The sequence below is a fragment of the Asterias amurensis genome, chromosome 5, assembly GCF_032118995.1.
Source record: "Asterias amurensis chromosome 5, ASM3211899v1".
Classification (NCBI taxonomy): Eukaryota; Metazoa; Echinodermata; class Asteroidea; order Forcipulatida; family Asteriidae; genus Asterias; species Asterias amurensis.
This window is the reverse complement of record NC_092652.1, coordinates 4,373,863-4,394,651: the sequence shown is the minus strand read 5'-3', so window position 1 is coordinate 4,394,651 and position 20,789 is coordinate 4,373,863. Positions and strand designations below refer to the sequence as shown.

General features: G+C 36.7%; 1 protein-coding gene and 1 long non-coding RNA gene across 2 annotated transcripts in view; one reads left to right on the top strand and one right to left on the bottom strand.

Moving 5' to 3' along the window:
* The window catches only part of LOC139937110 (NAD(P)H-hydrate epimerase-like), a 115,736-nt gene that overhangs the window by 87,652 nt on the left and 7,295 nt on the right, over positions 1 to 20,789 (bottom strand). The window lies entirely within an intron of this gene.
* Positions 10,446 to 16,829, top strand: LOC139937816 (uncharacterized). Its single transcript, XR_011786090.1, has 4 exons — positions 10,446 to 10,515; positions 12,907 to 12,967; positions 13,547 to 13,712; positions 14,800 to 16,829. It is a non-coding gene; the product is annotated as an uncharacterized lncRNA (long non-coding RNA).

Below are 20,789 nucleotides of genomic sequence, written 5' to 3'. Positions count from 1 at the left end.
TTAGTGCTTTTGTCCATACAGGTACTTTTTGCCTAAACTCAACACTGGGTTTTTATTTGCTGTAATACCATTTTTAAATAACACCCAATTATTACCTTAAATTAAGCAAAGTGTGATGTCACAGTACAAATCACAATGGCAACTCTTTAAGATGAATGTTTTTAGTGCTTTTGTCCATACAGGTAATTCCTGCCTAAAATTAACAATGGGTTTTTCATCAAATAACATCCAAGAAGAGCGTATATTGAATGATTGTAAAAGGCATCATCCCATCACGAGCATATAGCATGCATGATGTTTTGGTTTCGTTCAATCTTAATTTCATTTCGCTGTTTCCGAGAAGTGCCTGATTTAATTGAGCGGTGCATCTCATTTCTCGTTTGCATACTTTAGAGGGTTTTGATACCGTGACATGAATCCCTACTCACTGTGAATGAAGATGAATGTAATATAATTTGCCTATAGAAGTTTCAGCTTCATTAGTTGTCAAAATATTGAGAGATAAAAAAAAAAGAGTGAAAATCAATGTTTTCAGGAGAGTCGAGTAAATTTGTTGTACGAATTTGATTTTGAGACCTCAGATTTAGAATTTGAGGTCTTGAAATCAAGCATCTGAAAGCACACAACTTCGTTTGACAGGGGTGTTTTTTTCTTTCATTATTATCTCGCAACTTCGATGACAGATTGAGCTAAAATTTTCAAAGGTTATTTTATGCAAATGTTGAGATACACCAACTGTGAAGGCTAGTCATTGACAATATCCAATAGTGACAAGTGTCCTTGAAAGACATCATCCCATAACCAGAATAGCATAGTTTTTGGTTTTACTCTTTAAATACATTTCGCTGTTTCCGACAAGAAGCAGTGCATCTCATTTCTAGTTTGCAGACTTTAACGTCATGCAACCCTCTTGACTCGTTTCTCCTCAGTGAAATTTGAAAAATGGTCTCTTTGGTTCAAAGGTGCCAAATCGTCTTGCTGAAATTTGCCCCTAACTCAAACTGTGACAGTGAGTGTCTTTTCTTTGTAGTGGTGATCTTTCACTGCAAGATAAGACGATATTGCACAAATCCTTCCAGGGGTACAGTGTAATGTAGCAGCTCTCATATTTCAATTTCAATCGACGAAACAAGCTACAGCTTCATGTTATTGCTTTTAAAGGGAAGGTACACGCTTGGTAATGACTCAAAACAAATATTAACTTCAAAACTGACTTGGTAACGAGCATTGGAGAGCTGTTGAAAGTATAAAACATTGTGAGAAACGGCTCCCTCTGAAGTAGCGTAGATTTTAAAATAGAGGTAATTGCTCACTAAAATAATAAAAGACTTCTAGCTCTTTTATTCCTATCTGAAATTTGTCCAACAAGGGTTTTTTTTTTTCCATCATTTTCTCCCAACTCCGATGACCAATTGAGCTCAAATTTTCACAGGTTTGTTATTTCACGGTTATGTTGGGATACACCAAGTGAGAACACTGGTCTTCGACAATTACCAATGGTGTACCCTCCCTTTAATAATGAGTCGCATCACAAACTGTTTGATATGTGCGTGCCTCACACGAGTCTCGCATCGCGTGCAACCTGCGATTGAATTCCTTACTGTCTCTTCAGACAAATTGGACATGTAATCTATTCAAATAAACATCTTCTCACCGATAGTATACATCGACGACAGCTTAGATGACAGTTTGCAAATTGTCTACAGGTACAGTATCGGGTTTTACGATCATCAAGAAGAAGCTTGATGAAGATTATTTGTGTTTTAACCAGACACAGTCCTTTATGGACGATGCACATTTTAAAACATCTATTGAAATCGTTGCGGTAGATCTGCTTCTTAGAAATCTAGAAATTTAAAAGTAACTTCACAAGGGGGTTTAAATTAGCATTGCAAGAAACAGTGCCAATGTATGTTCAATAAACAACTCCACTTTAAACTTCAATCACTCATATCTCTTGTTGTTTCTACCTTACACAACTTTTGAACCAAAGAAAGTATCAAAAATGGGTTCGAACAGCATTAAAGCATAAAATACTCCATTCAAACATATAAAAAATAAAAAATTACCTTGGCCCAATTTCATAGAGCTGCTTAAGCACAAAATTTTGCTTAAGCATAAAATTCATTGCTTAGTAAAATCAGATTACCCGTCAAGACTCCACTCAATTGTTATGCTAAGTAAACAACAGCTAAATACTAGTCATAGGCAACAATATGGCATGAAATTTTGGCCAGTAGCATGTGTAAAATAATTTACTATTTTCGTGCTTAAGCAGCTCTATGAAATTGGCCCCTGTGCCGACAAACGACTCATTTTACTTTATCACTTCGTACTCATGTTTCTTAAAAACTAGAGGCTAGGATTGAGTTCACTTCTTTAAACAAAAAACCCAACGGAATACCATTACTTTTAAATATTCAGCTTCACAGTAATGTACTGGGCATTCCAGCGCATCAAGCAGTGGATAATTAATCAACTCGACGCAGCCAAACAACAGCTCAATTATCGGCAGTCGGAGATGCTCTGTCGGTTACTGCATAAACCGTTTAAAAATAACAGCCACTTACGGCAAAATGTCCCAGGGCTTGTTTGTTATCTCCCTTGTAAATTTACGGCGATTGAATGTTTAAGGCTCGCCAGCGTTTCATGTAAATTTGTGCTCTTTTTGCATAATTTAGAATGAACAGATGGCTTTGTTTGTTACTTCTTATATGGTTTGCGTGTAAGAACTCACTCTGCGGTAGTGCAGTTTAAAACGAGAAGTCCCCTCGATGCGTTAAAGAGAAGGGGAAGGGGTTGGAGGCACCTCTCAAGGTCCTGCTCGCCCCTCATGATTGGTTTAAGAGAGAAATCCTCGCAATGGTGTTTTACTTCTGCGCAGAACACTTCTCTTCAAAACATTGTGCAAAACAGGTCCTTCTGGAGTAAGGTAGTTTTTGTGAAAGAGTTAATTTCTCACTCAAATATAAAACCTGAAGCCTTTTATTCACAAACTTGAAAGCACAAGCCCGATACAAATTTGACACCTATTAAAAATACAACGGCTATAAATGCAACCAATTAATGCCCTGTGCCGTTTCCTCACAAATCAGTTTTAACAATTAATGTTGGACAACTTTAATGACTCTTCCTGTAGACCAATGTTGCACCACCATACAAATATTTGCCGAATGTAAACATTGCAAAACCCAGTAATGTCTCGTCATCATCTTGAATTCATGGCCAGTCTATTTGTACAAGGATCTGGTGATTTATCCTGGTTTAAATAATGAACATAATTTACTAATACTGTTGACATTTTGTCTGGCAGCTTTGATTTAATGTTATCGGCAACAAAGCCCCCTAAAAAAACGATACATTTAAATGAATGTCTTATTATAACAAACAGTCATAGGTCAAATTTCATGAAGCTGTTCAGCAGAAAATTCTGCTTGAGAAATTTATTTGCTAAGCAAGAAATGAGTGGGGTACCAGTCACAGCAATTGCAACTGTTTAGTTTTTTGGCTGGTAACCTATTTTTGTTTCTTTCCCCTAAGCAAGAGTTTTCTGTGATAAGCAGGTCTTTGTGCTAATATGTCGTATGAAATCGTGCCCTGTAAAGACTAAAAGTGAATTAAACGGTTCAGTCTTTGCAACAATCCCATAATTACGTCAAGTGCTGACAGAAACCAAAATTGGCAACTCGTTATAGGGAACTTAAGATCATATGGGTTTGGACCAGTGCCAAGCACAACAAAAACATTTTTGCGTCATATGCGACTTTTGCACAAGTGACCTAGATGCCCAGGGCAAACAATACAGGAAATATAAACAAAAACATAATCTAATTATTGGAAATAAGTCTGCTTTAATTAGGTTCTGTACGTCTTGGTCTAACGATTGACGGACAGAGAAAAAATAAGCTGACGCTGATACAAGCTCACCTGTGGTTTAATTTCAATAACATACGCTCCTGGCTATTTAAAGGATTATTTAATAAAGTATGAGGCAGTATGAGGAAGACATCTGCGGACAACAATTAAAGGTACTGCCGTCGATTTCACAAAACTCTTCCTAACCCTGCACTGTAGCATGCAGACCTTAAGATTAATCCTAAGTTAGGAAGAGTTACTCGTCCTAACTCGAGATAAGACGAGTCCTAACTCTTTGTGAAATCAACGGCTGGACACTATTGGTAACTACTCAAAATAATAGTTAGCATAAAAACTTACTTGGTGACCAGCAATGGAGAGCAGTTTAATGTAAAAGGCTTCAGGCATGAAGTCTTTTAATATTTGCGTGAGAAATTACCTCTTTCTCAAAAATTACATTACTTTAGAGGGAGCAGTTTCTCACTATGTTTTATACTATCAACAACTCTCCATTGCTCTTTGCCAAATAAGTTTTACGCTAACAATTATTTTGAATAATTACAAATAGTGCCCAGTGCCTTTAATGTCAACATGAAGATATTTTTTACACAATGACTGAAGTCAGTAGATATTATAATCAAATTGAAAAAAACACTAAGCGCCTGACGCTTCCAGTCGTGAGGTTACTGGCCAAGTTCTAAATCACTGGCCTCGGGCCAGCAGACATGTCGAGGCCTGCCACCTTTCTTGAGTGGCTTTCTTTTCTGATTGTACAAAGCTATGCACAAAGGGACTTGTCACTTTGAGAAAGCGCTGAAATGAAAAAAAATTCAGTCAGCCAATGCTATTTCTAATGTAGAAGGCCCAGTTTCAGACAGGCTGCTTTGTGAAAAGTGACAGTTTGTTCAGATATTAAAAAATGCAACAAGAAAGACAACATTATGCAAACTATAAACACAAAACAAGAGTTCACCAATATTTTTTCTGACATTTATTTACAGAATGCAGCAACCTGTCTGTAGTGACAAAAGTATGCACATTTTTTTAAGTTTTCAAATTGCCAAAGCCACCACAAAATTTACCTAAAGTAAGCTTTTAGATATATTTTTGTCACAACCTAAAAGTAGGTTGCAGTCATCAGCGCCATGCAGTGACCTTCAACCACAGCCTACAGTGCTTTTAATTAACGATACACCTAAGTGAAATACATAAAAATCCAATTAAGTTTAATTGGAGGAGGTAGTGATGCATGGATGAACGTGAAAACAAAAATAGCACTGAGTTGTTAAACCACCATTCATAAATACCTCAGACAGTTTCGCTATTCCTATTGGTGGAGAGCGCGTCACGTGGGTGTGTATAAACCTTTGTTTATGACCAGTAAAAAGTGTTGAAACATGGGCGTGACACGCGAGCTTGCACCTGTTCTTATAAGACAGTTTCTTCATTTCTATTGGTCGAGAGCAACGGCTGAAACAGTTGTGCCACATCACGCAATACGCACGACGTGCACAGCATTCCCTTATAAAGGAGTTGTTTACCCGAGGGCGGCGGAGGGCTTTACCATTTCATAGCTGGAGGGGTGTTGTGTTGAAAGAAATCATTGAACAATTAAAATTTTTGCATTTATTTCACTTTTTTACCAAAAAGTTTTGAGGTTTTTGACCGAAAAGGTATTTATGAATGGGAATCAAAGTGTGTTGAATCGGTTTTCAACAAGTGGTTTAAACCCGCCGAGGCCTGGTTCTTGATAATTTACCTCGACTTCGTCTCGGTAAAATTATCAAGACCAGGCCTCGTTGGGATTAAACCACTAGTTGCAAACCTCTTCACCACACATTGATTCTCTTATTTCTTTTCACAACTACAATATTACATGGTGTACTGTTAACCTTACTTGATTGTATCTCCACCATGCAAAGTTTCAATTCCTACTTACAACCTTGACCCCTGCGGGTCCCTTGGCCCCTTGATACAAAAACAAAAACACTGTTGGTAAATTCGTAGGTACCAGTATCAAATTTATGTTTTTTAAATAAAAAACAAAACAGTCCTGTGGTATTGTATTTTTGCTGGTAATTTTTCAAATATTTAGTTTCTAGGCCAAATTTCACAACACTGCTTACTATAAAATACTGCGCTTACCGGTACACCCTACAATGGATCACTGAAGTACACGGTTTCCAAGCTTACTCTTGATATACGCTATGACCCCAGCTGGGCCCAATTTCATAAAGCTGTTAAACAGAAAATAACTGCTTAGCAACTTTCTATCCGTCACAACAATGTTAACTTCATGGACTTTTCGCTCAAAACCAATTTCTGCTAAGCAAGATTTGTCTATGCTAATCAAGTTTTTACACTTACATGCTTTATAAAACTAAGGCCCTAAGATTGTAGAGCTTGCAATGCAGACGCACAGTGTACCAGGTTCCATAAAAACAGGCATTCTAAACCCTCGACTATGGAGCCTTAAATATAATTTTTTTTGAAATTGAGCAATATTTGAAGCGTGACGTCAACCACACTCTTACATGGAAGACTGATTGTATTTTTACACACTGCCATTTTGTCTCTATGGGAAAACTGCGCCTTTCCTCTTAAACGGTTTTGGTAAAATTGCTTAGTAAAATAAAAATGGGAGATGAGTGTGTGTGTGTGTGGGGGGGGAGGGTGGGGGGGGGGTTGTGTACGAAAACATGCACGTAAACATGCAATGCAGACGCATCTAAACAACCAAGCGTGCCCATTCTCCAGATCTCGTTTCCACAATTTCAGAACACATCTGCTTCTGAATACACAAGTCTAGTTGCCTTTTAATAGTTGTATTTTTAAATATAGAAAAATCAACATTTGTGTTCTGCCTCGCTCTTTCTCTGTAGGTAAACACGAAACAGGTGCTGATATCTGCCGACGACTTAATTGTTCTGAAGTTTGAACCGCAACACTCTATCTGACAGCTGCGATTCCCCTGTGTCCCTCCGGGCTATCTCTTGTCAATCTTTTTTCGAGGGAACAGAAAAGGACCCTTGACTTAATGATGGCGGATCGAACGTTTTTGCCATAACTGTATAAATGGTGATGCTGTGCGGAATGGATAATAAGACCTGAAACTGAAACATTCCAACGAAAACTCTAATTTCAGATAAAACATTGTGATCTACACCCTTGGGTAAGGTCTATATGGGTAGCTCCATGTTCCATAGTTAAGGTTAGGGATAGCGTTTAGGGTTAGGGTTAAAGAGAACAGGGCCAGTGTTTCCTAAAGCTGTTAAGCAGAAAATACTGCTTGAAAAATTTCTTTGCTAAGCAAAAGATTAGTGGGACACCAGTTGCAAAAATAATATGTTAACTTTATGGAATATTGACTCTTAACCAGTTTCTGTTATAAAAGCAAGAGTTTTGTCCGTGCTTAGCGTGTTTTTCTGCTTCCAGGCTTTACGAAATTGGGCCCAAGAGTGTTGGAACATAGGAGTGTAACCACCTATGCATCCAGTGCTTCAATCAAGACTGATTAGGAACACCATGAGTTTATGGACGAAGCGCGGCCATTTTACCAGTGGGAAATCAACCCTCTTTCCCACTGCCTCAGTGACCATGGTAACGGTAATGACAAAATTTACACTCGCCTACACAGTCCAAGGCATATGACAATTAAACCCTCAGTTAAGGCTTGATTGGAAATTAAGCGTATATTGCTATGTGCGTTTCCACCACGGCTGTACTACATGCACTCTGCATAGCTATAATGTACCCGGACATAATTACATGTCACAAACGCAGACATTTCCCTCTTTTGAAAATCAATAGTTTTTTTCCCTCCAAAAACAAGGAGCAGTTAATGGCTGCAAAAGCACGCCTGCTAAATGTTGTGACTAGAGGCTCTTTTTGAAATCGTTCACTAACAATTTGTGCACATCATAGAAAAAGGGTTAGTTTACCACAACGCGTCAACCTGCTACACTTCTCTATTCGCATTTCAGAGAGACAGATTTTTTTTAATTTTTTTTTTAAATAGATAAAAATCTCGCATTTCAGACGGCAGAATGCGATGCCAGCTTCATGGGCAACAAAATTATGGTTATTGACATGCGTTCATGTCAGGGGGGGTAATGTCGAACCAACAGTTGGCTAGCTGGCCCATTCAGGTTTGAAGCAAGAACCCTAACCCTTCCCTCTCCCCTCTCCATGGCGCCTCTTGGATGCTTATCTTGGACAAATCTATGCCAAGTTTTATTTGTCGTGCTTGAGAGAATTATTGCAAGTTAAACATGTTTGCTATAGTATTATTAGTAAAATTCTCACTGCATTAAAAAAGGCATCAAACATAGATTGACAGAATCCTGCAGTGCAAGATATTGCAAAAAATGCAACAATTGTTCTGAGGATAAAGGTTTGTAAGACGCAAAGGAAGAGATAGTGTCAGTAGTAGAACCTAACTTCTGTATAATAGTTCAAGCCAAACTTAATAATCTGTCTAGGTTCAAGCCAAACTTAATAAGTTGTCAAGCACAGACAACACTAATTCAAGCAAAAACATTTGCAGAAAAATGTCTATGCTAAGCTACAAATTAGCAGGGAACCAGTCACAAAATACATACTTTACATGGTGTTTTGAGTGGCAACATATTTCTGCTTATCAAGATTTGTCCGTGCTAAGCAGTTTTTGTGTACTTAAGAGGTCTATTTCCAACTTCATAAAAGCTGAAAGCAGAAAGTATTGCTTGAAAGGTATTCATGCTAAGTGAATCTTAGCTGGAAATAAGAGGACAGATTCACGAAACTACTTAAGTCACAAAAATAACAAGCCCATCACTCAAATACTCAACTTACTGACTAAGCAGTCTAGAACTCCCCCAGTTTTGGAAGAACCCTTAGGAAACTAGCATTGATATGTCATAAGAAGCTGACACAGATATTTATAACTTTTCACCCAAATATTCATCTTCAGAAGGCTGCACAAAAAACTAAAATCAAAATTTAATTTCACTCACTCAAAAAATGTAGGGCATTTCAACTTCCCATAAATGCTCCCAAATTATCAATTTGCAATTTCACGCTTTCAAATCCTGTTTGCACTTCTATTAAAATGGCCACTAAGCGTTTTAATCCAATTGGCTGCGAAGAAGAAGGGCAATGTGGCCTTCCAGCGTGGGATGAAAACGCATAAATCAAATTAGTTAGTTGAGTAGTAAACATAATGAACTGGTGATCATAAAATCCGTTCAAATCCTGGTATGGGGCGTAGGATTTAAAGAGTATTTACCACGGTACCTTGATATTTAAAAAATTTCATCAGAAAATTCTTCTTCAGATGGCTGCAAGGTATTCTTAAAACTAGAATCAAATTTCTGCGGTGCTTTCACTAAAAAAACGTATGGCATGTTAACTTTCCATAAATGCTCACAAATGCTGATATGGGGAATAGGATTTAACAAACATTTTCCACAGAATCATGATTTTAGATGATATTTTTTGCGTAAGATAGAAGGCTAGGTTGGCTTGATAAGGTATGACAGAAGACTGTAAGTTCAGAAAGGAACTGTTTGAAACCCCCCCCCCCCCTTACTGCAATGTACTGATGGTCATTAAAAATCCACACAAACGCTGGTGTGGGGCGTAAGATTTAAAGAGTAGTTTCCATGGTAACTTGATATTTACAAGTTTTCATCAAAAAATTCTCCTTCTGGGATTTCAACTTCCCATAAATGCTCACAAATACTGATATGGAGCATACAACTTTAAGAGTATTTTTCCACTGTACACTGTAAAAAATTTGTGTGAATTCACAGTAGCTTTTTTGTTGGAAAGAATCAAAAATGAACAGCAGAAGTTGCCGTTTTCCTATTTCTCTGTGAATATACAAAACATATGCAGTCTCTAAACAGTGTGCTCCTATTCTCTGTAAATTTAAAGTAAGTCTGCTGTTGTAGGAACATTTTGTGACGGTACAGTGAACCCTTGAGGATTTGACACATTCTGCTGTTTCTGAACAGCCGGGTTGTCCTCTAACAGAACTAACTGCACTCTGATATAGCAGCTAATTGCCTTCCATTCTTAGCCACTATAATAAACTGCGGATTTAGGCTTTAATATCAGTGCTGGAAAGGGAAAACTACGGCCCTCATCATCGGTGTGGCGCGGGCGGGCATGTGTGGTGTAGGCTACTCAGTAAAGTAAAAATTGGAATGAAGACTCGTAGGCCCTATAGTAGCCTAGAGCTAATTTTCGTCCGAAGATTACAGGATATGCCCCTACTCATGTAAAAAAGCATTGCATTTACTATCATAGGAACATTGTGGTGTCGGACTAGAAAGCTCTGAACTTTCCTTGGTTCATTGATAAAAAATTCATTTAACAGAGATCGTCCCCCCTAGCGTATCACACTACAGTGATTTTTCCCTGGTGGCCCTCAAATTTTTGCATTAAACAAAGAGAAGACGGGTACCATTACGAAGTTCTTGTCGTCTTCTGTGTGTGTGCGCGGCAAAAAGGGGAAAAAGTGATCAGCAGGAACTGGTTCAGACCGGCTGGATCTTCCGCCGTCGTTTGTGCGCGTGCGCTCTCTCCACCATCACGTCACATTGTGCGCTCACTTAACTTTTGGAAGAATTTGTACTTGACCTTTGCTGATCAGTTTCCACGACAAAAAAATTACAGGTAAGATTAAGAACACTATTCTGTGTTATTAATATGATTATTATTACTATTATTGTAAGTCACATGGTTAACATAAGCCTAACGCTCGTTAGGCTTGAACATAAAATATGACAATTGGAAAATTTATCATGTTTAGCGACAGACGATCGTCAGATCGATGATAGACGTGATAGATGACAGATTGTGTGTGTTTGTGTGTGTGCATGCATAACGTCAACACAATACACAGACAGGCTGCATGTGGATTTGGGATGATTTGTTGTTTGCCATGGATGGTCCATTGGCATGAATTATAAAGTTGTTTTTCTGGTTCTGGAAATGTCTTGTCTTTTGCTTTACTAGCTTTCCAATTTCAGTTAATTAAAATTAGCCTACCCTCTGGCTCTAGTTTACTAGTAAAATAGTAGTACAGTCATTTGACCAGTTCGGGATCATTGACCAGTTCGGGATCACTTCAACTTTGCAATAACCAAATAATTATATCACTTCTCATTATTACCAATTTCTGTTGATAAATGTGAAGATTAACACCCATTAAACCAACAAACCCAAAAATAAGGTGCCAAATATCATCAGCAAATAAATTATGGCTGTTTTCCTGAAGGTTGTCTGCGAAATTTATCATTTTTTTGTTTAAAAATGTTGGTTGAAAAACACTGTTAAAACGTCTTACCTGTAGAATTGGAGTGCCGGGGCAAAAAATATTTATGTAAAATGATAAGAATGTGTAAAAAGACATTCCTGTAAATACTGTGCAGTCATCTTGTTTTTTTGAGGTGACGAATATCCCAAAATCTTCTTTGGGCGGGCAGCTTACCCTTGACCAGTTCGGGATCACTCAACATCTCATTGCGTCAAATTGTGCCGCACTAACTTACGAAGTCAGTAAGTATGATAAAATCATACTACTGCAGTAGAAAGTTTATTTAGTTGATTTTGAGAAACATTACTTCAACAAATTCTTGTAGATTTTTTATTTTGTGAGAAAATTAAACTTGGAGGGGTCAATATTGCTTTTTAGGTTCGCTTCACTTTTTCATTTGCCTTTGCTGTTGTTTTGGGGTTTTGTGGCTGGGTTTTTTGCGCTGCTATTGAGGACACTTGCATGACATTCACTAAAGAAAGGAAGTCCAAGTCCATGCCAACACACCTCTGAAGTTTCGTGTCCTTGAGAGACAGTTTTATGAATGGGAGTAAGGGTTTGCAATAAAGGGCACTCTACTGATTCAGAATAGATTCAACTGATCCTGAACTGGTCAAACAGGTGACGATACTTTTCTCAAAGCCTCTTCAAAAGAACTAATATTTTTTCGTCAGTGAATACTTGGTGAGTTTTATGACATGTTTAGGTAAACTGATAAACTTTTTTGTTTAAGATATCAAAGAGATTGCAACAAAAAACAATGTGAATTCAAAAAGTGATCCCGAACTGGTCAAACGACTGTATTTTACAACATGTCTAGTCGATCATCTGACTGACAATACATAGATGTATTACTCTTAGTAACATTACATTACAACTAAAAATCAGCAAATTAATTCAATAAAATGAAAATGAATGTGATTATTTCAGTCACAATTTTTTAACCTTACTACTGTTTTTTACTTGGTTGGCAAGCTGATTTATACTAAACTCACTGTGGTGAACATATGAGCAGATGAGGATGCATTAAAACACATTTTTTAGCCTGGCATGCCAGGGGCCGATTTCACAAAGCAATAAAATTCATCGCATGACAAATTTTCAGTATCACCATAGAAATTTGTATTGTGACATCACACTTTACTTAGCAACTACGATTGATTTGAAGTTACGATCAATTTGAGATCTTTGTGAAATCGGCCTCTGGTCTGGTAATGGTATAGTAAGTGACGATCCATTTTGTTTGTATGTTTTTGTCGATTGAGTGCTACTGCTAGTAGTAGTACTGTGTAGTACTGTTCTGTAGTAGTAGGTTTGTTCACAACCGCTAGAGGGCGCTGCGCGCGCTGGACCAATTTCCTGTTAATGAAAACTGTGCCGCGATCTCAAGTAGTGCGCCAATTATTTAATAACTAATGGATCAGTTGAAAGTTTTCTTTAAATACTTTTCAAGTGGGAACATCTTCCAGTTCTGACTTAACCAGATATATTCGGCATTTGTTTATAGACAAAAGGTACAAGTACAACATCAATATTAAACCCTTACTTTTCAATATCATGAAATAACCAGTGAAAAATTCATCGCGTTTTGTATGCTCTTGTTATGAGAAATGCTGACAACAGCTTAAAGGGACACAAAGTATAGCAGTGTCATGGTAATTACCAATGTTGTAAATGGCCTCTGGTATTTATATATTTTGAATGTTATACATGTTTGTGATTTGTTTTCTTTTTCTTTCTGTATAAAGGAAACTGCAAGAAGCTCTGACTTTGACTGTGACACGGATAGCCCTGTACTGGCCTATGCAGGTAAAAAATACCTTCGAAAATAACTGACATTTTAGTTCCCCAATTTAATTTCACCATTAATAATAACTTGAACATTGAATGATAATTTTCTCACCTGAAGTACATTTGAGTTGAAAATCAATCATACTTAAATTTTTGTGCATATGCTTACAAGGATAAGTATAGTATTACTGATGGAACTATGGTGTTTCCCATACTTAATAAAATCAATCTTTAATCAGATGGTTTATTGTTTCCAATAAGACATTTTGTCTACAGCTTTGTGCTCATATTTGAAATTGTAAAGTGAACTTGCCAACATTTTTCTTAAAGACTTAAACTCCCACACCCTGGATCATCTGAAAAATACTGCAATATTTTGTGGTCAACAAAAAATGTCACCGATTCAACATTTTAAGCCCACAGATTTCCTATGCTCATTAGACTTACCCCGTGTGTCTTAAAAATATTAACTGTGGGTAGATGTAAATAAAGATTTGGTAAAAAAAAAATACCTCATTTTATAACCTAAACTGGTCCTTTTGTTATTTGCATTTGCAAATAAATTGATGTTTGTTTAAATGCTTGTTTCTGCTGCAGGTGACAACCCCTTCCTGAGCGCAAAATGTGCAGTCTGCATCGAAAGGAATCCACTACTCCATTGCAGTGATCTTCTCAAGGGTCTTCAGATGTGGTTCGTGGTGTTCTATGTTTTCAATCTACAATACCCACCTAATATTGCAGCTACTCCTGAGTTCATGCAAAGGTAATTATTTTGAAGCACTTGTATTATTCTTCATTTTGGCCAAGTGGAAACAACTGCAGTTCAACTGCACTTAAAGAGCGGCTTTAATGTGACGTACTCATTTTCCAATAGATATAAGTCCTCATGTGAGTGGTGAAAAAATTACAAGTCTCTTACCTCATGTTAAAGTGGTGTAATTGCCATTCTATTCGATACCCTCCAGTGCAAAATTTGTCAACGTTCAAAACATCCTACATGACATCATTCAAGAGAAAAATGGGTTCATTTTTGTACCGGTTGTTTTGGTTCATTCGTGACTTCAATTTGAAACATGACGTCATTGGATTATCAACAACTAATGAGTCTTTTCCATCCAAGGAGGCATTTTTTGGAAAATAAGTATATCACATTAAGTCTACAGTGCACAATCCAATAAATTCAGTAAAACTGTTGGAATAAATCAACCACAATTATTTTGTTCATAAATGCCAACAAAGATACAACCGCTTTTGTTCCAGTTAGTTTACCTGCCAAACTTGTGTGACTTAAGACATGCAAGTGTAAACCGAAATGAATACTTATTTTACACGGTACTGCAGCAAACAGTGCAATAGTGTAATGGAGCATAAAAGTTGGATTTTTGCAAAAATTAGTTTTTTTTTTTTTTTCTGAGTGTGCTTACCCCCCATGAACATTTTGTTTGCATTTTTTTTCTTCTGTTCTGTGGATTCAGTGAACGTTTTTGAGTCTAATGGTACCATGTTAGAAGAGTTTGTGAGCAGCCAAATTAGTTTTACACGCAATTTCACACCGTACTGCAGCTGACTGTACGATGGGGGGGGGGGATAGACGCTTTTGACTGGCATGGTGCAGCGCAGGGTTAAGAGCAATAGTCAAAAAAGAAAACAAACATTTTTTAACAAACATTTTCCCTCAAGAGTATTTACTACTGTTAACTTCCTTTAAGACTACAATCTGTTTAGAACAATGCCCATCAACGAGTATGACAAATAAGCATAATCATACAAATCAACTTTAAAGTGGATACTGGCATACAGAATTAGATTGATGTGTATAATGTACAGTTTTGTATCTTTTTTATGTGCAGACTGCTGTTCAAGATTAGACCGGAAAGAGGCAGCAAGAGGTCCTCCAACACCAAAGGAGGGCCTAATAACAAAGTTGTACAACTTTGTACCAAGCTGAAAGACTTTGAAGAAATGTGGGTTGTGTAGAAGTAAAACAGTTCAGATAGCACTAAAGTTGAATGTTTTTTTTTTAAACAGCACTACATGGTGTATGTAACAAAATTCCTGAGTGTTTTAGCTAGTTTTCTTGTTAAAGTGAACGCTTTAACTGTTTTTAACTGTTTCACTCTTGAATTAACAAGCAATAAAGTAGGATAGGTTTGTCTCAGTTCATGACCCCCCCCAAAAAAAAAAAAAAAATAATAATAAATAAATAAATAAAATAAAAATAAGCTTTGAAATTTCATAAAATTTACTTGGTGTGACAAACATGTAAAAAAAAAACACTAACTGGGGGAATTTTTTTTTTTACAGATGTTCGCTGTTACCCTGTTGGGCTTAATATCTGTGTTTTTCTCCATGCACTGATGTGTTCAGCACTGCATACTCAGTACTGGGTATACAGTGCTTATAATCTACATCAGTGTATGGATAAAAACACACAATTATAATTCTTTATCACCGATGCAAAATTAACATGAACATTTTCTCTTGGAACCAGTTAAAGTATGTACTGTATTTAATGTTTTTATAAGTATTATTGCTGCAATGCTTATAATAGACAGATTGAAATTGTATAATCATTAAAGACTGAAAAAATCTTCCCTTTTAAGTAATTTTAAACAATGTGAAAAACACAATTTTATTCAAAAACATCACCTTCAGTACACATTTGCACACTGGCAGAAATTTAGACAAAAGGCCTATACTTATGAAGTTGGAAATACTGAGCCAGTGTTTCCATTGTCCGATCATTTGAAACTGTATGTAAGTTGCCTCAAGCCGACCTTTGGGGGTTCAAATTGTTGGCAAACTTTGATTGATTTTCGATAAAGGGGCACTTCAGACCAAAACATTTCGCAGGATGCTTACAACCATGATCATCTTTGTAACAGTAGTCTTTAGGTTGAAAATGTTACACCATTTGTTATCAAGGTCATCACCAGTGTATGAACCTACCCCTAATTAATAGTTTCTCTTGAAACAATTTCCATTATGAATTGAACACAAACGTAGTACGAATCGTGTTTTTGTTATTGATGCAATATTTATGGACAATAGAGACTGGTTGAAGTCGGTAATGTGTAATAGTTAAAACATGCAGAGTTGTTCACTTATTTAAAGAGGAAGGGAAATGAGCAATTCATTTTTGTGATGTACTCCTTCTTTTCCAATAGATAGAGTCCTTATGTGATCAGTGGGGAAAAATATCTCTAACCTCACTTTAAAATGATGTAAATGGCCCTTGTATTCGATAACTTTCCGGGGCAATGGTTATCGAATACAATGGCAATTTACACCATTTTACAAGAGTAGAGACTTGTAACTTTCCCCCAATCACACGGGGACTCTACCAAAATTGAATTTGTCATTTCCCTTCCTTTAAGTCATTTTAAACAATAAATTATAATGTAAAAAAAAAACATGCTGCTATCAATTTGTTTTAAAAGTATTATTCCTTGTGTACATTATGACGACAGTTGCATTATTTTGAGTGAATTTCAATTAAAGTTGAAAAAACTGTTAATGTTTTGTGAAACTGAGATAAAACGTGTGTGATATGTCTTTTATTTTCTTGTTTGAATTATATTAATGAGAGGGTGGTCAAGGTAGCAAAACAAAGCATTGTGTATACACAGAAGATTGGTCATCCTATGTGACATAACAGAGATTCAACGTAAACGCGCAGAAAGCAGTGTATGTTCTGTCACAGAGAGTTGTTCGTGTACAAAACACTATGTTGATGAACAAAATCCTTCAAATAAATCTACTGTTGTGCCACAGAGCTTCTACATTTTAGCCAACATCAATTACAGTGGATTGTGCTGTGAAGGTACAGTACACATCACAGGAGATTCTGATGTTGATGCACAGTGGAAAATCACAGTTGAATCTTCTGTAGACAAAAGTAGCCTCCGTAATGCCAATTGACAAAACAAACTACTGTAAATTAACAACATTTTTTTTAACAGTGTAGGCCTAACTTGATTTCAAATTAAATGGCGGACCCATTTTTTGCATTAGTTAGAAGGCCCAGGGTTTGCTTGACGTGATAAGGTAAGGCGAACAACTATCAATCCAAAAAGGAACTGCTTGAGGATGCTTAACCCCCCCCCCCCCCTCACCCCATCCCACTCTTCTTCGATAATCCAAGATTAGGATTTTCAGAAGTGTTCTTGTCACGGCGACTCGGACAAAGACAAATTATTTCGCCCACCCTATGACAGGGAGGCATAACTGACAAATATGCCAGCACACAAGAATCCTGAGCAGAATTATCATTTCCGCCAGAAAAAAAAAGAACAGGTACGGGCATCAGTGTATGCCTCGATCAAAGCATCTAGTTGCCGTAGCAACGGGGTGATTGGAACATCAGGGTCTATCGGGGTCAGACATCTTAAGCTGGAGTCAGCCAGGCAGGGGTTGCATATCGCTGTGCAAGGGGCTGTACATTATCTAAGAAGCTTTGGGTATGTTTCAATCATAACGGATGAATTGTAGTGAAATATTTGCAGTTGAACCGTGAGGAAGGTGTTCCTAAGAGGAGGAACATGAAGAAGAGATGCACACGTCTGTTTAAAAACAAAATGATTGCTATTATGAACTAGCAAGTTTAATTCACCCGGTTTTCAAGCATTTCGATTGAAAATCATGAAACAGAACATTCAAAACACCTGAATGGGTAAATATTACAAACTATTATTGTCATGGTTGCAAGAAAAAAATGAAAGAAAAAACATCCTTGCTCCATCTGAATCATGTGTTATCATTATCCCTGCAAGCCTTTCTCAGATTCAATTTTTGGGATAAAAATTTGACTCTTTCGCTTTAGGCAGTGGACACTATTGGTAATTGCTCAAAATAATTATTAGAATGAAAACTTATTGGTTACAAGTGATGGAGAGCTGTTGATGGTATAAAACATTGTGAGAAACAGCTCCCTCTGAAGTAACGTAGTTTTCGAGAAAGTAGTAGTTTTCCACGAATTTGATTTCGAGACCTCAGATTTAGAATTAGAGGTCTCGAAATCAAGCATCTGAAAGCACACAACTTCTTGTGACCAGGGTGTTTTGTTCTTTCATTATTATCTGGCAACTTCGACAACAAATTGAGCTTAAATTTTCAAAGGTTTGTTATTTTATGCATATGTTGAGATACACAAAGTGAGAAGACTGGTCTTTGACAAAATACCAATAGTGTCCAGTGTCTTTAAACTGCGATACTCAAAATGCTTTTTTACATCTGCATTAGAGTTTTTACAGTCATTAATTTGTTAAGTATTTACCAAAGCATAACTTCCCCTTAAGTGGTCAGTAGTTGAAGGTCACTTTCGAAAGTAGAACAGCCAGACAATGTGTTAAATAAACAGGTACCTCTTGACGACTGATGCAGTCATTAAACAACAACAATTTTAACCATGGAAAAACCCAGTACTTAACATTACAGAAAAAGTATAGTTTTAGTTTTTGTGTTTGATTATTTTAATCCTATATAAATGTAGATGATTTAGAAGCCTACAGCAAGAAAACAAACATGTGAACATTTTATTTCAAAAGGTGGTCGCATCTTTCAGATACAACTGAAAATTTGGAGCGAATATGTTCAGTAGTTTCACATTGGAAGAATAATCCCTTAAAGGTACTGGATACTGTTGGTAATAGCTCAAAATAATTGTCAGCATAAAATCTTACTTGTTAGCGATCAATGACGAGATGTTGATAGTATAAGACATTGTGAGAAACGGCTCCCTCTGAAGTAACAGATTTGAATTTGATTTTGAGACCTCAGAATTACATTTTGTGGTCTCGAAACCAAGCATCTGAAACCACACAACTCCGTGTGACAAGGGTTTTTTCCTTTCATTTTTATCTTGCAACTTCGACGACCACTTGAGTTCAAATTTTCACAGGTTTGTTATTTTATGCATATGTTGAGATACACCACGTGAGAAGACTGGTCTATGACAATTACTGAAGGTGTCCAGTACCTTTAAAAAGTACACAGCTTTATCGTGATGCTTTGCAAATTTTGAATCATAAAAACTGCTTACATTTACCACACTATACACTTCGAGGTGAAATTTTTCCCAAAATGCTTTCTATCAAAAGCTGCTACAGGCTTAATCTTAACCAAGCATTTTATATTGCTATTACTTGTAAGAGTGATTACTAAACGTCATGTACCTTTCCTTTAAAGCCAGTGGACACTATTGGTAAATACTCAAAATAATTATTAGCGTAAAACCTTACTTGGTGACAACTCAAGTAATGGGGAGAGGTTGATTGTATAAAACATTGTGAGAAACGGCACCCTCTGAAGTGCCATAGTTTTCGAGAAAGAAGTAATTTTCCACGAGTTTGATTTCGAGACCTCAGATTTAGAACTTGAGGTCTCGAAATCAACCTTCTAAATGAACACAACTTTGTGTGACAAGGTTTTTTTTTCTTTCATTCATATCTTGCAAGTTCGATGACCGATTGAGCTCAAATTTTCACAGGTTTGTTATTTTATGCATATGTTGAGATACACCAACTATGAAGGCTAGTCTTTGACAATTACCAATAGTGTCCACTGCCTTTAAGTATTCAAACATGGTTTATCTAACGATTCAACGATTTGTAATAAACATCTGCCCAGCACAGTTCGTGCTCGTAATTTAAAAGCTGGCGACCTATTTGTTAAAATTATCAGCCACAGAATTCACTCAGTGCTCCATCCAACATTCACCTACTTCGGAATAAGTGAGCTAAAGGCAGTGGACACTATTGGTAGTTACTCAAAATAATTATCATCAAAAAACCTTACTTGATTACGAGTAATGGGGAGAGGTTGATGGTATAAAACATTGTGAGAAACAGCTCCCTCTGAAGTGACGTAGTTTTCGAGAAAGAAGTAATTTTCCACGAATTTGATTTCGAGACCTCAAGTTTAGAATTTGAGGTCTCGAAATCAAGCATCAGAAAGCACACAACTTCGTGACACAAGGTTTTTTTCTTCTTTCATTATTATCTCGCAAATTCGACGACCGATTGAGCTCAAATTTTCACAGGTTTGTTATTTTATGCATATGTTGAGATACACCAACTGTGAAGACTAGTCTTTGACAATTACCAATAGTGTCCACTGTCTTTAACTAAACATTTGGAATTCACTTTTTCAGATAACAAACAAGAAATAGGAATTCTTTTCACTGTGGTTTATTAATTTTTCCACAACATCGGACACCCAGAGAAAATCAAACATAAACCGCAGGTAATTTCTCTGCTCTATAAAATATCATTAACATAAAAAATTTACCCATTGGAGTCAAAAATCCTAAGCTAAAGTCCTTACTCTATGGCTCAACCATCCATCATGAAACATTTATGAATTTTGAGAATAAAATTTTCATTCGCAGCGCTTCAAAGGCTTTCCAAATAAGGAGACAAATTACCATGAAAGGAAAAATCATGCCTTAAAAGTGCCTCTCTCTGTTTTTTTTTGTCCATGTCAAGTTTTTCCATGTAAAAAAAAACAAATAATAACTTCAACTTCAATGGGGAGAGTTTGTGATTGTTTGATCGGATAAGATTTGTTGTAGAGAAGTACGTGATAAGATAATATTGTCTCAAAGGGGTTTTATTTATTAACTCCATGGACAAAACTGCCGTCATCAAACCAGTGTGGCTTCAGGTTTCAAGCAAAGACAACCACTCAAGTAATATGCCTTCAAAGGAATGTATTATTGTTGTCATTTTTTTCAGAATGAAGGAGGCATTGTATTGAAGATGCAAGGGCACCAAAGGGCACCAAAGGGCACCTCTACGTATGTATGAAGAAAAGGCCAGTGTGGCCTCAGGTTTCAAGCAAA